Genomic DNA, 16,397 nt, shown 5'->3' with positions numbered 1-16,397 from the left:
AATGGCAGGAGTCTCCTGACCATTCACCTGGACACTGTCCTTATAATACTCTTTAGTATTATCTGGGATGGAGTTATAGACATCTAAATTCTGTTGCTCCCACAACCCCAGAGAGACTAAAGAAACACTAGCTGAGACTCCAGTGGGTTCATCAGCTAGTAATAGAAAGTTTCCACTTGCCATATGTACTTCCTCTTCTGGAGCGAAGGCTAAGGAGGCAAGCTGGACCCCTGAAGGTGTACCCTTACATCTGGGATCTCCTTTCACATGGTCAGTAGCCTTACAAACAAAGCATGAGCCAAAGGCTCGCTGGAATGGAGGCTTGGTCTGACCCCCTTCTGGTCTGGGACCAGAAGGTACACTAGCCTGATTCGGTTTCCCTGGTGGCTTACCCTTATAGTTTTGTTTGGGGCCCTCTTTGGAATTTGTAGTATTAGAATTCTCTTTGGAGTCCTTTTTAGGCTGTTTCTCCCCATCCCTCTTCTGAGTTACCCCAGAGTCCTTGTGAGTGGCCCTGTTGGCAACCCACAAGTCAGCAGCCCTAGCTAGCCTCCGGGAATCTAATTCCTTGGAATCAGCCAAGTGTTGTCTGAGCTCAGGAGAGCAGGCATCATAAATAGTCTCCAACATAAACAAATTCTTCATACCTTCATAAGTGTTCACCTTGTAACCCTTAATCCATCCCTCTAAGTTTTTCAACCCTTCACTCACCCAGGTAGCCCAAGGGGTACCATCATGCTTTTTGAGGCTCCTAAACCTCTTAAGATACTGGGAAGGGGTCTTCCCAAATCTAGCTATCAAAGCTAGCTTCACACATTCATAGTCCTTCTTATCCTCCTCCCCCATCTCCATTACCACATCAGTTGCAACAGGGGGAAGCCTAGAGAACAACCAGGTGAGTAAGTCATTTCCTGTGATATTCTGGAGCCCATGATTATATTCAAACAGAGACAACCAATCCAACACATCCAACTTAGGCTCATACATACCAACCAATTCTTTAGGCATCCGGGGTCTTTTAGGACTGGAACTTCTAGATGAGCCAGAGAGAGAAGCATTTTCAACAGATAATTTCTTCATTTCTAAGTCATACTTGAGCTCCATTTCCCTTAGCCTTAGTTCTTTGTCAGTTTGAGCATTAAGTTTCTTATACTCCAATTCTAGTTTCATTTTCTCCAGTTCAAAGTACTGAGGACTAAATGTGGGACCTGGTAAAGGTCCAGTAGGTACAGCAGGTAGAGCAGGCAGAGGCCTAGGGGGGACAGTCACAACAGCCTCACCCTCCTCTTCTGACTCTTCCTCAGAATCATCAACATTTTGCTCCATGTTAATTTCAATACTGTCATCTACAGTTGCTGGAGTGGTAGGTTCCTCTGAACCATCACCCAGACTTTGGTTAGCTAACAATCTTTCAATCAGCTCCATTTTCTTGCCCTTAGTCTGGAGATCCTTATGTTTACAGAGCACTCTTAAACAATCAGCAGTTTTGGCTGCAAGGGACTCTTGACTATAGCTTTCTATAACTGACATGTTAGAGGATTACTTTTACAGTGCTAAGCTTTGTGGTTAGTTGCACTAAGGTATCTAGAGCACAATAAAATGTATACTCAATACAAATCCCACCGCTGTACACCAGTGTTAGGCAGAAACCTGTGCAGTTCCCTTGGGGAACACTGCAAAAGATTTAAGACTACAGGTATAGCAGTAAACCCACTTGGTAGCAGTCTGCACCACCCAGATTTACCTGGTAGCTGTGGCTGAGCAGTCAGACTTCCCTCAAGAAGAGTTAGGAGGTATGCAAAGTATACACAATATGTACTCAGGCACAATAGCACAAGCAAACACTGACCAGAGCTTGGTTTCAAAAGTATATAGTTATTTATTTTTAAGAACACACAAATTGAAAACACTCTAGCAAAATATAATAAAACACTCCAAACACAGTTATATGGAAAGCAGTCCCAATCCTTATTCCTATCTAGACAACTCTAAGTTAACACCACATAATTAAAACAGAGGTGAGCGCTTAACGTTAGATGACACTCTAGTAGGTTAAAGAAGGGAGGGAAAAAGAGCAGAATTAGGATAAACACACCACTCTAAGGTCAAGAACACTTTTGGTAAGCTCAAAGAAGCACAAAGTCACAGGTGAGCAAAAGTCACTAAGCAGGGCCCACTCTTAGAGCAGACAGAGCGAAAACGTGCCCAAGATCACACAGTTGGTAGGGATTCAGAGTCTTGCAAAAGAGTTCGGAAAAGAGTTAGAGAGGCTCAGAAAGTTTAGCCAAAGTGGCCCAGGCAATCCCAGGATCGAAAGCCGAGGGCTAAAACTACCTCGTACAGTCGGTGGCAAGGGAAGCCAGGCGGAACACGGTACCTTAACGGAAAGGATCCTCCAGCGGGGGGCAGTTGTTCCAGGCAGTGGCAGCAAGACTCGACGTCGGTCAGGGGAGAAGAAGATCTCGCTGAAGAGCAGAAGAAGAAGGTCGTTGCACTGCCCGGGAAGAAACCAGCTGCGGAGTCCTCCGGTTAAAGGGTTGTACCGACTTTCGCGGTTGGGGTAAAAGTGGTGGGGTTCCGGTTGCCGGGGTGCTTGGCACTGGCAAGGCGGCCACGGGATACCTCGAAGAACGGAAAGAAGGTGAAAACTGGTTGTCCCCACCAGTCAAGGGAAGGAGCCACTCCGTTAAGAGTTCTCCTCGGTCGTCGGGAAAAGTGGTGAGATGGTTCAGCAGGGCTCCACCGGCGGTGTCGTCGTAGCAGATCAGCTCAGCTCGTCCCTCGTTGGATTCTTAGGTCCTGTGGCGACTTCTGAAGTTCCAGTCCCCAAAGCCCTGCTTTTATGCAGCAAACCCCCATTCACCCAGCCTAGCTGTCACTCAACCATGCTAAGTGGTGAGCCGGCCGGCTCACCACTTGGGCCAATCAGGACGGAGTGCGACTTGAGTTACCTAGGTAACTCAGTCCAGGGTGCCTAAATCCCCCTCCACCCCTCCTAAGTACCCCAGACAGAGTGGCACCACTTTGGAGGGCTTCTGTGGAGAAGCCCGCCAAAAGTGGGACAAAGGGCTCCACTTTGGGTCAGAGTTACAGAGGCGAAGGCCAACGCCATTTTAGTATCAAGTTTTGGCAAAAAATCCCAACCGGAGTTATAATAATAAATATATAAACCGGCGGTATGTTTAAGGCTACCGTAAATAAATAATTAAATGTGTTAGCCTAAAACAATGGGAAATCCCATAGGAAAATATTCGCGGTCGAATATAAAAAGTAATTTCCACTGCCACCAGCCAAAACTCGATCAGGGGGGACGGAGACGTGCCCCCGCGACTAACAGACCCTGGGGCAATCGAATTGCCCCAGCCAGTACGTCCACAATATGATGGTTTGTACTGGTTCTGTTCAGGATTTAAGACTAGTAAAGTCTTTGGTGACTTTACATGCCCTGGGAGACAGTAGTCAGTCCCAGGGTATGGAGTCTATGTTGGTGAGTCCCTAGGACACCCCTGGGTTACGGCACAGAGGGTGCTGTGTAACCCACATCCAAAAAATACATGAGGCCCTATGGAGTAAAAGACCCCATAGCCCATTCAACACAAGGTTTAACCAAGAAAACACACTTCAACATGCCCAAGAGTGAGGGTAAAAGAGTCTCACTCTTGGCAGGAGAAAAAAAATAAACCCCAGAAATCCAGCAAAGCTGCTGGGGGACTCACTAGGTAGGGAAATTCAGCCTAAACAGAGAATTCTCCCTAACAATCATCAAAATAGTCACAATGGCAGGCCCTATCCCTGACCTCACTGGGCTTCGTAGGCAAACGCGCCCAGTACAGTACCACGCAAGTATACTCAGAAGCCGGAACCCAATGCAGATCTTCTCACAATACATCGCTCCACGAATAGGAATATGCCACATTACTTGCAAAGAATAACGCTACACGGTCAACATCACAATAAAAATTTAATGCACAACAAAATCACCAGGCCCTTACAGCCATTAGGACATGAACTCCAAAATATATTTCATCATTGTGGGCTGCATCCGCAATAAATGACCAGCTTCTTCTTGTGTGACGCCCTGTTCCTTCATGGTACACAGGGGCTACATTCACGTTCAAAAAGGCAACATGGAAGCGCCTAGAACCGCAGGGCCGTCCCATTAGGTAGGCACTAGTCCAGCTGAAAGGCCGATATGTTGCTCCTAGCCACTAGTACTGCATAAGGGCATGTGGCCCATTGGCGATCGTCCCATAAGATCTTAATGGTGCTCCACTGATTAACACGAAGCAGCAGGTGTCGGGAGTAAAATCCATCTGCAGGAGTGGCATACAGATGGCAGTGGCAAAAGGGGAGGAGATACCTGTCACCCAAATGAAATGAAAAAGAATAGCATGGGCATCAGAACTTCATTTGAATTACTCACTTCAATGATCACACTAAATCCACAGCCATATGCATGCTAGCCCACTCCAAAGGATTATTTCCACCCAAAAACCACTTGCGAATCCTAACTATATATATCGAGGTGAAAACACTATTACAAACGAGTGTTTTTGTGCATGCGTCTGTCAAAACAGAATCCATTAGATGGGATTAGTAACGTGCATAGACACAAGTGTTTGAAGGCGCGTCGAGACAGGGAGGGTTCAACAAGGGCAGATAGACGATGGTCCCACTATGGCAGCTCTGCATCACATAGCGCAGGGGAGGTGGATAGATCCAAAAAAGCCCTGTACATGGCAAACTCCGTATTAAATCATCTGTCCATGCATCCATACATCATTCCCTCATCCCGTAATGAAAACGCCTGATTTTATACTCACATAACATGTGAAATTTCCATTGAGTCTGTGCGTTATGCAGTCTGCAAAATCCACTGTGCTCCAGCCCGTAATTCCAGTGTTGTGAAGTAACATGTATTTGGGAACGTCCGGCCTCATCGTCCAATACGCTATTGCGCATCCAATACTATTCATATCAATCATTGCATTCTCGCCATGGCCCCTGTCCCAAGGACATTGAACAATAGAACGTTATATTTGCAGTCAGACCTGTGGGCATCTCCTCGCCGCTAGCTGAAAACCGAAAGCGCCGTCCTTCGAATTCCTCATTTGCAACATCACGTCGAAAAGGCATCTGTGACCGCTTGGAATCACAAATTCATCCATCTAGTGCGGCAGTGTGTGAAAATGGCAACTGGCTTCACTCACAAATGGGACGCCCCGCCCGTCGGTGAACCACGGTACAGTGTTGCATGAGGGTCCACCGTTAATCGAGTATTACATTCCACTGACCCTTCACAAGTCTGTTCGCGACTGCAAAGATAGTATGTGAAACAATGGGACCATAGCAGAATGAACATATGAACTAATATTTCACTGCCATCAGGAACAAATACATGATTGTAATAGCAAGATGCAATTCGTCGAATTGCAGCGTTGTGTGCGGGACGTGCTCGCCCAAAGGGGATAGCAGCTTGCACAGGTGGAATGAATCACCACAGGTGGAGGCTATACAGCCTGAAAACACATAAATTGCACACCCAACCCCCTCCCACAACCACACCCACTCCGAAATCCTACCGGCAGGACTAGCGATGTTGGCCCTGGGGGACCTGATAGCACTGCAAGTACTCCAACTACAAGAAGAAGACGAACAACAACTACTACAACAACCGGCCGCACAGAGGAGACGCAGGAGGAGGAGGAGGGCAAGGCAGGGCCAGCAAGGGCCGCCAGCACAGCCACTACCACCACGCAGGCAGCCCGCAATCCCACGCCTCCGAGCACATCCGTTCAACCTCACTGATGAGCAGATCCACACCCTCTACCGTTTGGACCGGGACACCATAACCGCCATTGTGGACATGACACAGGCTGACCTTGTCAGCATGATAGATAGCCCAACCGCCATCCCACCCCTACTGAAGGTGGTGTCTGTACTCCACTTCCTGGCCACAGGCACCTACCAGCACACAGTCGGACAGTTGCATGGCATTTCACAGCCAGTGTTCTCACGGACACTATTGCAAGTGCTCGATGCCCTCCTGAGGCACGCAGACGACTACATCTCTCTACCACGCTCGGAGCAGGAAATTACGAACACAAAAGTGGGATTCCATGCACTTGGCGGCATACCGGGTTGCATTGGTGCCATCGACTGCACCCATGTGGAATTGGTCGTCCCACATGCCATGGATGCCCAGTACCGCAACCGAAAACAATTCCATTCTCTGAATGTACAAATGGTGTGTGACTCCAACAGGATCATTACACATTGTTGTGCCCGATTTCCTGGATCAACCCATGATTCTATGGTTTTGAGGAACTCTACAATACCACGCTACATGGAGCGACACGCAGGGAACAGATCCTGGCTACTCGGTGAGTCTCATTTCAAGCATGATAATGTGGGGTATGTGATGCGGCAATGACCTGGCAGGAAGGGGGGGGTGCGTACGTAGCAATGTCATTCCACAAACATCCTTTATTGTCCACATACAGGTGATGCCGGGTATCAACTGAAGAGATGGCTCCTTACACCACTCCGGAACCCACAGGACCAGCATGAGGAGGACTACAACCATGCCCACTCACGTACCCGTGTAGTCATACAACAGGCATTCGGCCTACTGAAGACTCGTTTCCGCTGCCTCAGCAGGTCTGGCGGGGCACTCCTGTACCGCCATGAGAAGGTTGCAAAGATGGTCATGGCATGTGTCATGCTACACAACATGTGCGTACGTAGAAATGTGCCCATGCCCCCTGACGCAGAACTGCAAGCACCTGAAGATGGTCATGATGAGGGTGGGGATGTGGCAGCACCTCAAGGAGTCTGCGAGGCACAGGAGGGCCGTGACATTCGTCAGCATATCATAGATGCATGCTTCTAGCACTCACGCCTGGTGGCTGATACATGGACACGGGACTTGTGGCACTGTGTGTGTCTGGAACATGCACAATATGGACTGTACGCCTATAATGGCCTCGTACACAAAGATCAATGTCCACACATCTCATTGGATGATCGTGCATTGTTTATAGCATATGTGAAATTATGTTACACACCCCATCGACCCGCCACCCAAGTGAGCCCAACACACCCCCTCCACCCTCCTACCTCCCCCCCGAACACCAGTGTCCAAAGATGCTCATTGTCAGTGGGCAGACGCTATTGCAAGCCCCCTCTCCGTGTATCAAGGGCACCCCTGCCTGTGGAGCGCAGGTTCCTCCCAGATCTACGTTGGGGGCTGCCCTGGACGGAACTTGCAACGGATGATGTCTCTGCCTGCTCACGTCCATGCATGTCCCTAAGGGTTTGTGAGAGCTCAGTGAGCACACGGCGCACAGCGGCAAGTTCTGCACATACGTCTTTGGACGTCGCATGCAGTTCCCCCCTCAGGCTCTCGGTGCTTCTCTCCATTTGTACTCTCAGGCTCTCGGTGCTTCTCTCCATTTGTGCCCTTAGTGTCTCTGTACTTCTCTCCATTTCTGCCCTAAGTGTCTCAGTTGATGTTTCTATGGCTGCCTTAGTACCCCCACATTCATCAGCATGGTCCTTGAGGAGCGTGGCCAGTTGCTGCTGTTGCACGATCACCTGGTCGAGGGACTGTTGCCTCTGCTGTGCCATGGCCATTTGCGGTGGTGTCACAGAGGGGCTGGTCACCTCATGTTGCCTTGCCACAGGGCTTGTGGGGGATGGCCAGTCGTCGTCTTGTGGGTGCCCCTGCGTGGTATCCTCATGGTGTACGGGATGGAACAAACAGGGGGATTGAGACAGGTCATGGATGGATCTTACTTCGACATCCCCGTTTTCTGTGTCGGAGCATGCTGCCATTAATGCAGTGTCACCTATGGTGCTGCTGCCACCAGAAGCAGTGCCTTCTGTGGCATCCATTGGGGGGACCTGTGGTGGTGCTGTTGTGGGCATGCTGGCTGCTGGGGTGCCTGTTGAAGTTCCCTCCTGTGTGCTGCCACTTGATTTGTGCTGCTGCCGTGTCTTGATGCGTGCAGCTGAGGTGGAGGGTCTTTGGCCGTTGGTCTTGGCCCTCTTTGCAGGTGTGCTGGTAGGGGTGTCCTGGAGCTCGTCGTTTGAATCGGACCCTATGGTGGAGTAAAGGAGGGCGAGCGTTATTAATGGGTCTGTGGAAATTGGAATGGCAATGTATCACATGCATTGGGGTGGTACCTGAGGGTGATTTGGGTTGGGGCCTTGGATGTGGTTTGATTTTTGTGTGGATTGAGGATGCAGTTGTTTTGCAGCCTGCAGTTAGGGTGTGCCTGCTGCACGTGTAGAGGGTGTTTTTAGGATTTTTAATTATTTATGTATTTAATGTGACTTTTAAAGTGTGCTATCAGGCCTATGTATGTGGACGTTCTCCTGGACATGTGTTACTGTTGCACTATGTGGACACATGGTACTTCACATGATTGGACATTGTGGATTTAGCATTGTTTTATTTGGGACACCTACCTGATTCTTTGGATGTCTGCACTCCTTTCTCCATCCCTCCGACTCCCTCTATACTCTCCATCCCAATGGTGGAGGCACAGATTTCTTCCCAGGGGGTCAACTTGATGGGTGATTCCGATCCTCCCCCAGTAGCTGTGGCAATGTTACGGTTGGCGGATAGTATGCTCCGTACGCGTATCCGCAAGTCGTCCCATCGCTTTCTGCATTGCTGTGGGTTGCGGGGTGCGGTCCCCACCGCACTTACCCGCTGTGCCACCAGGGCCCATATGTCCTTCTTGTTCGCAAGTGCCGTCCTGGTCATTTGCGTCGAGAAGACGACGGCAGCATTCTCCTGGAGGGTCTCTGTGAGCACGGTGAGTTCCTCACGGGAGAAGTGGACCTACCGCTTGCGGTCGCACGCTTTTTTCGCTACTTTTCCCATTTTTATTGGTTTCACTAGGGTGGATGACGGGTTGGGATGAGTCTCAGGGTAGTATTTTTAATGGTTGTGTGGAAATTGTGTTTTTATAAGTGAACGGCGTGCTGTTTCCCGTTCCGGGACCATGTTTTTACTTCCGTTTCCGTATATTTCTGGTCACCGTACTTTCCGATTGCCGCTCATTGCGGTGACCGCTATGATGGGTGGCGGAATTGCACCTAGGGCGCCGTATGGCGGCGGTGAGGGCCGTTTTGGGGACATTTCCGCCATCGCGGACTTTGCACTTCCGCCATGGCGTAGTGCTCGTGCCCGATGGGTCGGAATTAGCCGCACTTTGCTCCGTCGTGCAATGGCGGAAACGCTATTTACGCTATGGCGGTCAGGTCAGTCACTTTCCGCCAGGGTCGTAATGAGGGCCAATGTATTCGGTGTCAAGTTGAAAGTGTTCTAAGAACACTTGTGGGGTCTTGGAATGTTAGCAGGGGTGTCCTGGAGACGTTGTGTGTATTGTTTGTTGGCAAGCTGAAAGTGTTCTAAGAACACTCGCGGTGTTTATGTACACAAAGAAAATGGGGGTGTCTTGAGGAGGCTGTCCGTATTGTCCTCTGGCAAGTTGAATGTGTTCTAGGACCTTCCTTGTGTCCGAGGACATTAAAATGGTTGCAATGCTTGAATCTATGGGTGTGATATGCTGGGGGGGTTGTGGCCAGGGTATAGAATGTTGGGTGCATGGACATTTGGCCATGTACCCAACACTCTATGGCCTGGCCACAACCCCCGCTGCATATCACAGTCATATGCCATGCACCCAAGACTCTTTGCCCTGGCTAGAAGTATCGTAGCATATCACAGTCATATGTCATGCACCCAAGAGTCTATGCCCTGGCCACAAGTATAGCAGCATATCACACTCATAGTGGCGAAGAACACTCATGGGGTGTTGGAATGTTCGCAGGGGGTGTCCTGGAGACGTTGTCTGTATTGTTCGTTGGCAAGCTGAAAGTGTTCTAAGAACAGTCGCGGTGTCCTGAAATGTTCGTACACAAAGAAAATGGGGGTGTCCTGAGGACGCTGTCCATATTGTCCTCTGGCAAGCTGAATGTGTTCTCGGACTTTCCTTGTGTCTGCTGACATTAAAATGGTTGCAATGCTTGAATCTATGGGTGTGACATAGTCATTTGCCATGCACCCAAGAGTCTATGCCCTGGCCAGAAGCTCTGCAGCATATCACAGTCATATGCCATGCACCCAAGAGTGTATGCCCTGGCCAGAAGCACCGCAGCATATCACACTCAGAGTGGCTTATCACTTTGGGTCAAAAACAAACTTATAAGGAACAATGTTATAAGCCAGTATGGGTGTGATATACTGCGATGGTTGTATTTATGATGTTATACTTACTATTTGGTTTAGTAACGGGAGTCCATGGTTTTTGTGTTCATTTCTGTGATAAAAGAAAATGGCATGTTAGTATTAGTATTTTATAAAGAGTTATTACATTGTACAATCAACATTTTTTCTTTTTTTTTTTTTTACCCTCATATTTAGTCGATGACAAATGAGAGAACTGTGCAATTTGCTCAGTTTCGGTGTTTGTTGCTAAAATCATTGGGTCTGTGGGAGAAAAAAAATCGATGTTGGATTAAAAAAAACCTTTTTCTGTTATGATACAGTTTATTTGTTTGTTTGTTTTCAGTGTTTACTTGTTGTTTCTGGCTAATTCTTTATACATTGGATTGTTCCAGTTTTTGGGAGCAGTAAGATATTAGGTATTTGTTTGGATATTGTACAGTTTTGGAGCAGTTAGATTCCAGTAGGCGTATTCTAACTGTTTATTTTTTGATACAATTTCGTGGTATTGATTTATCTGTTTGAATATTTCTAAATTTTGGGACAGTTAGATACCAATTGGCGTATTCTAACTGTCTATTTTTTGATTTATTTGAGTAGTCATAATTTATCTGTTTAGTTGTTGTAGCATCTTTGGGCAGTTAGATAGCTTTTGGAATATTGTGACAGTTTATATTTTTTTACTACAAGTGTACTTAAGGTTTAAGTACAGTTTAGTTATCAAATTGTGGTTTTAAGAACATTAAATAAGCATTTGTAAGATTTGCTGGTAATCTCTGCTTTAGAGTAATGGTACTATCATTACATTCAAACCATCCACATTTCTTTTTTATATATGCAGTGTAGTGTCCTGAGTTGGTTGTGGCTCCTGCGTGGTAGATGATACCTATTGTTTTGAAGGTTTTCCTACCAAGTGATATTTGACCATGTGTGAATCCAGTCAGCTTGCAGTTGTTTTTGGTACCATCTGCATTGTAACGTAGAAGCATTAGTATTACGTATTTACTATGTGTTTGTATTACTAACATGGAGCGATTATGTGAATTGCAGGTGGAACATAATCTAACGTGGTTTGCATTTTGTACAAGTTGCTGAAATGGAACGGATTCACAATTAGGTATTGATATATACACAAAGCGCTCATTGGGGATTTGTTCTTGTGTCACATTGTTGCAGAGAGTGCATGTATGTTTCCACATGTATGAAATCTGAAAGATTTCATTTATAGGTATGTTTTTGTTTTCTAGTACTTGTAGTAAGTACATTAGAAATTCTTGTGGATCTTCCTGTGAGTTTATAGTGAATTTCACCATTCCAGCACAGTAGTCCAATTGTTGTCTTATTCCATAAACACGATACGTGTTGTCAGGATTGTTTGCTGCATTTCTGTGAAGTACTAACATTTGCAAACACAATGGGTCTGCACTGTGTAAGTAAATGTTCTCAACAATTGGTGGTAATTGAAATAGGATATTCATTGCTACATTTGCGTAGCAACTTACACCAACTATATTTGAGAGTTTAAATGGACCATGTAGTTCTGTATCTGACTGCTTTTTTTGGAGTTTGTCTTCCTTCTTTGAAGAAGTGCCTGGTTTACTTTCCCTAATTGATTCTTTTTTGATTGTGGTACTTGATGAAGTTTTAGTTTCTTTTACTCTTTTTGGAGGATTTGCAGTGACATCCTGTTGCATTTCTGTTTGATTTAGTTTTCTTTTAAAACATTTTCCTTTTGTGGAACAGGATATGTTTGTAGATGGGGGGTGTATAGTGAACGAAGTCTATTGTATTCTAAAATGCAAGGAATATCAGTATTTATTTTACTTGCATCAAAGTTGATTAGAAATAGACCGTCAAGTATAAGTAAGCATGATAGTGCTACGTAGCTCATGCCTTCTTTAAAGATTGTGTTACCAATGTCTATCATTGCTTTGTCTAAGGTAAGACCTTGTGATTTATGAATGGTGACTGCATATGCAAGAGTTAGAGAAAATTGTACTCTGTGTACATACATGTCTTTGAAGAGAAGGAATCGAGCTGTCGAGTGTCCTATTCTTTTAACTTCTGAAAGTTTGTCAAAGAGAAAATTGACAAACTGAATTTTGTTGTCACGTGGGTATGTTTGAAAGCCAACAACTGTACCCAGTGCTCCATTAACTAATCCTTGGTCTACGTCAAGGTTACGTTTCAGCATTACTCTGCAGTTTAAGGATAATTGTAATATCTTTTCCAAGCCTGCTGTGTTTGAGATTGATTTTTCTAAACTGTTTAATCTTGCTGTGGCTTGGTCACACATGGGTAGTGTCATTCCATGTACATCTAGTTTGTCTGTGGCGCTAATTTCCATTATTGCTTGCATTTCTTTACTTAACATGATTTCATTGAATTTGAAACAGCTTGCAAGAGTTGGCATTAAGGCCATACAATTGACATTGTTGTGGGCTAATTGTTCCATAGCATCTGTAGCACATGTATTATCACCATAAAGTGCATGAATGTGCCAGGTTTTCAATATTGCTTCTGCTTCTCTAGAAAGTATACCAACTCTGATACTTTTTAAGATGTCGGATTAAGTGAGATCTGCAGATTGGCGCATGTTTTGTGTTAATTCTCTGTATTGGAAATGTTCCCAAAGGTTGACACTTCCAATGCTGCCAACAGTTTTACGACAGAGTTTGTGTCCTAATGTTTTAAAAATATGCTCACCTTTTACAGGTGTCAATTGAAGAAGATCTCCGAAAACAATAATGTGTTTTCCTGCAAAGAGCTCTTCATAGTTTGTTTTGAGTACTTCCTGTAATCTGAGGTGAATCAAAGCCAACATTAGGTTGGACACCATGCTCACTTCATCTATTAGTAGTATTTTCATTTGTTTTAATACTCTGCGTAGTTCCATTGCAGATTCTGCAGAAAGTTTGTAATAATCTAATTTGTTTTGGTGTTCTACTGGCAGGAGTAGTAATCGGTGTAAGGTGAGCTAAACCTGTGGGGGCAGTGACAATATCTGACAGTTTGTTGTTTGTGAATTGTTGAAGGAACTTACTGATGATTTTGATTAGGAATGTTTTGCCAGAACCAGCTTCACCACTGACATACAATAGTATAGGTTTGTAATTTTGACAGGTGCATTCTTTGTTTTCATGTTGTACACCATGTGCAATTTCTATTGTTACTTCTTGAAAAATGCTACGTTGCTCATTCTTTAGCTTTGATTCTAGTATAGTTAAGTCATCTTTATCTTCATACTGACACATGGTGTTTTGTACTTCTATCATAGCTAATTCTGCCTAATTTGTTATTAGTGGGTCTCCCAGTGGCTCTTGGCTTCCTGTGACAGATGGTTGACTACTGTCAGGAGTGTACTCATCTAGTTGGGCCTGCAGTTCTTCTTCGTGTTGCTGTTCATTGTGCAACATTGTTTTGTACTGTGCAAAGTTTACATCAGTTATGCTGCTTTCATTTGCTTTGAAAGCGTCTTCATATGAGTCATAGTTATTTAGTATTTCTTCTTCTTTTCTCCATGGTTTAAAGAGTTGTAGCAGGGACATGTAATATACTTCTTCATGTTGAGGAGTCTTTAATGACAATTTGATATGATTAATTAAATTTGGTTTGGTGAGTTTTACTAAGCTGCCTTCACAGTTTGCCACTTTGTATTTACCGTTTTGTTCATCAGGTTTTATATTATTTGTGTACGTGTAGTTTTGGGCTATGTGGTATAGACTCATGGTTTCCAAAGTGGTACACCTGTATGGGTAGTATGTGTCCAATAAATTGTTTTTTAAAATGTCTTGGCTGTTGGGATCATGTTTGGCTATTGTTTCTATTTCTTCGTATGATTTTAGAACTCTTTTTCTAGATTTTGCTGGACCAAGACTTAGCCATACTATATTTGCAGATTTACCATACAATACAGTACCAGTTAATCGATCAGCTGCTTCATAGGATCCACATTCTCTATGGGACAGCATTTTTATGCCCAAGCTGTATAATTTCTGAGACACTGTTTTATCTGATGACAGGTCATTCCAGAGGTCTTGGAGCTCTGTCTTTTCTGATTTCGTTAAGTATGCTGTGACATATCGTGCAACTGCAGTAGAATTGTCTGCAATGTACTGCACTTCTATGTTTGCATTCCATAAGTAGGCAATGATTGCATTGTAATCATTGATATATTTTTCTTCTTCTTTTCTTTTTATGCAATATGTATTTTTAGGTGACTTACCTTTAACACTATGTCTAACTGAAGACATGAGGTTGTTCACTTGACCTGTATTTGTGACTGGTCTAGGGAAACCAAATTGGCATTTGGTGTAGTATTTGCCTTTGTTTTTGTATTCGCGACGACAATATTTGCCACATTTGTGTCTTAAGAATTGTAACATTTTTGCATGAAGATCACTATTTGTGGATTCTGATGGAATTTCACAAGTGACATATTTTTCAATAAACTGTAAAACAGTGGCATCACTGTCTTGACCAAATTTAGGAGCATCTTTAATCCATAAAAGCATGTGGATATGTGGTGCTCCTCTGGCTTGGTATTCTTTTCTCCAAAAGAAGTGTTGCACTTCTCCAAGAGGAGGAACAGTTTTGTTACAAATAAAATGTAGCATAGCAATGAAGCGATGGTGAAAATATCCTGAAACATTAACAGGATCCTGTGAACAAAGTTCTCCAGGTGTTAGTATATCTATGTTTGTTTTGTTTTTCGTTTGATATGCGCAGGAAAGCATGTAAATCTTCCCATGCATATTCCGCTCAACTTAATGTAAGAAACCAAGTGGGTGGGCCAAGGTTTCTGATCATACAACGTACATCTCCATGACGTCGAAACCAGTACTCTTTAGTACCACGCATATTTGCTAATAGATTTGTAAGATTTGCTTGTAAAACCTCATCTTTTTGTTGAACTTTTTGTAATAATTGTGTAGTTGTCATATTTTGAAAGTGTGATCCTGATTTTAATATGTGTGCAACTCCGTAACATAAAGTTGCTAGTTCACTTTCAAAGAGTAGGTGGAATATGTATTCAACATTTTGTCGAAATCTGGGATCTTCAGAATACATTCGTAATGAGCAATATTCTGATGCTGATATTTGAATAGGTCTATCATCGTATCTTCCTCCTTTGCCAGTCGGAAAGAGTAGAGGAAAAGCATGTGCTTCTATACTTTTTTCCCATATGCTGATTGGTGATCCTTTTGTTTGACGCATTTGGTACGTTTCCAGTGCATCTTCTATGGTGTCATTAGAGTGCAATGGATGAATTGTATAATGGTCTAAAGTGTTTGATATTGTAGCAGGATCTAGGGGCTCAAATTGACCAGCTTCTTGTGTCTGTTCAATTATTTCACTTGTATCTTGCAAGTTTTCTTCAATATTAACTTCTTTGTAATATTCATTGTTCTCTTTAAGATATTGTAGGGCTTCTCTGACTTTATGTAAATCTACCAGTTGTTGCCAAATTTTTTGTCTTTTGTAGGTACTCCATTTACCAAGATAATTAAAGATTGCTGCATTGGACATTGCACTCCGAGAGTGTGCACATTTTCTTTTAGATCTAATGGTAAATACACTACTTTTCCACGAATACCTTTCACTAATTCAGAGGGAGGTAATTTTGCAGTTTTTGGTTGAAGGCATATTATTGCTTGAAATGGGTGCACTGTTTGAATTATGATGCTCTCATATAAATTAAGTTGTTGAAGGGGTTTTGGTAGTGGATACAATTCCAAGTTATTTGTGATAGCACGTGAAGGAGTTTGGTTGTTGTCAAGTTTTGTAGTGCAGTAAGTGCAAAGTATTATGGGGTCAGTTATTAAGTATTTGTTTTCTGCTATGAGGTAGAGAGCTAATTCAAACCATTTAGAATCTCCATTGTCTTCTATTTTGTATGATAGGTCTATAGTTTTTGTGCTACTTTTCTGTCAAGTTCTGCGGCAACATACACACACGTGGTTTGGTACTTCAGCTGAAGTACTTTCAAATGTTAGTATTTGTTTTTTGTATGTCTGTAGTGAAAGGTTGCCATGTGCAGAATTGTTACGAAGTTGGTTGACAGCTAATTCATCTTGCAAGTGGGTTTCACTTCCAAAATATTTTGTCTGGATATAGTCGATTTCTTCTTGGAGGTCTTTTGCTCTACCATGTAGAT

This window comes from Ambystoma mexicanum, chromosome 12 (assembly GCF_040938575.1).
Source record: "Ambystoma mexicanum isolate Mex_15411 chromosome 12, UKY_AmexF1_1, whole genome shotgun sequence".
NCBI lineage: Eukaryota > Metazoa > Chordata > Amphibia > Caudata > Ambystomatidae > Ambystoma > Ambystoma mexicanum.
The sequence above is the reverse complement of the archived record's forward strand: the minus strand, read 5'-3'. Positions refer to the sequence as shown.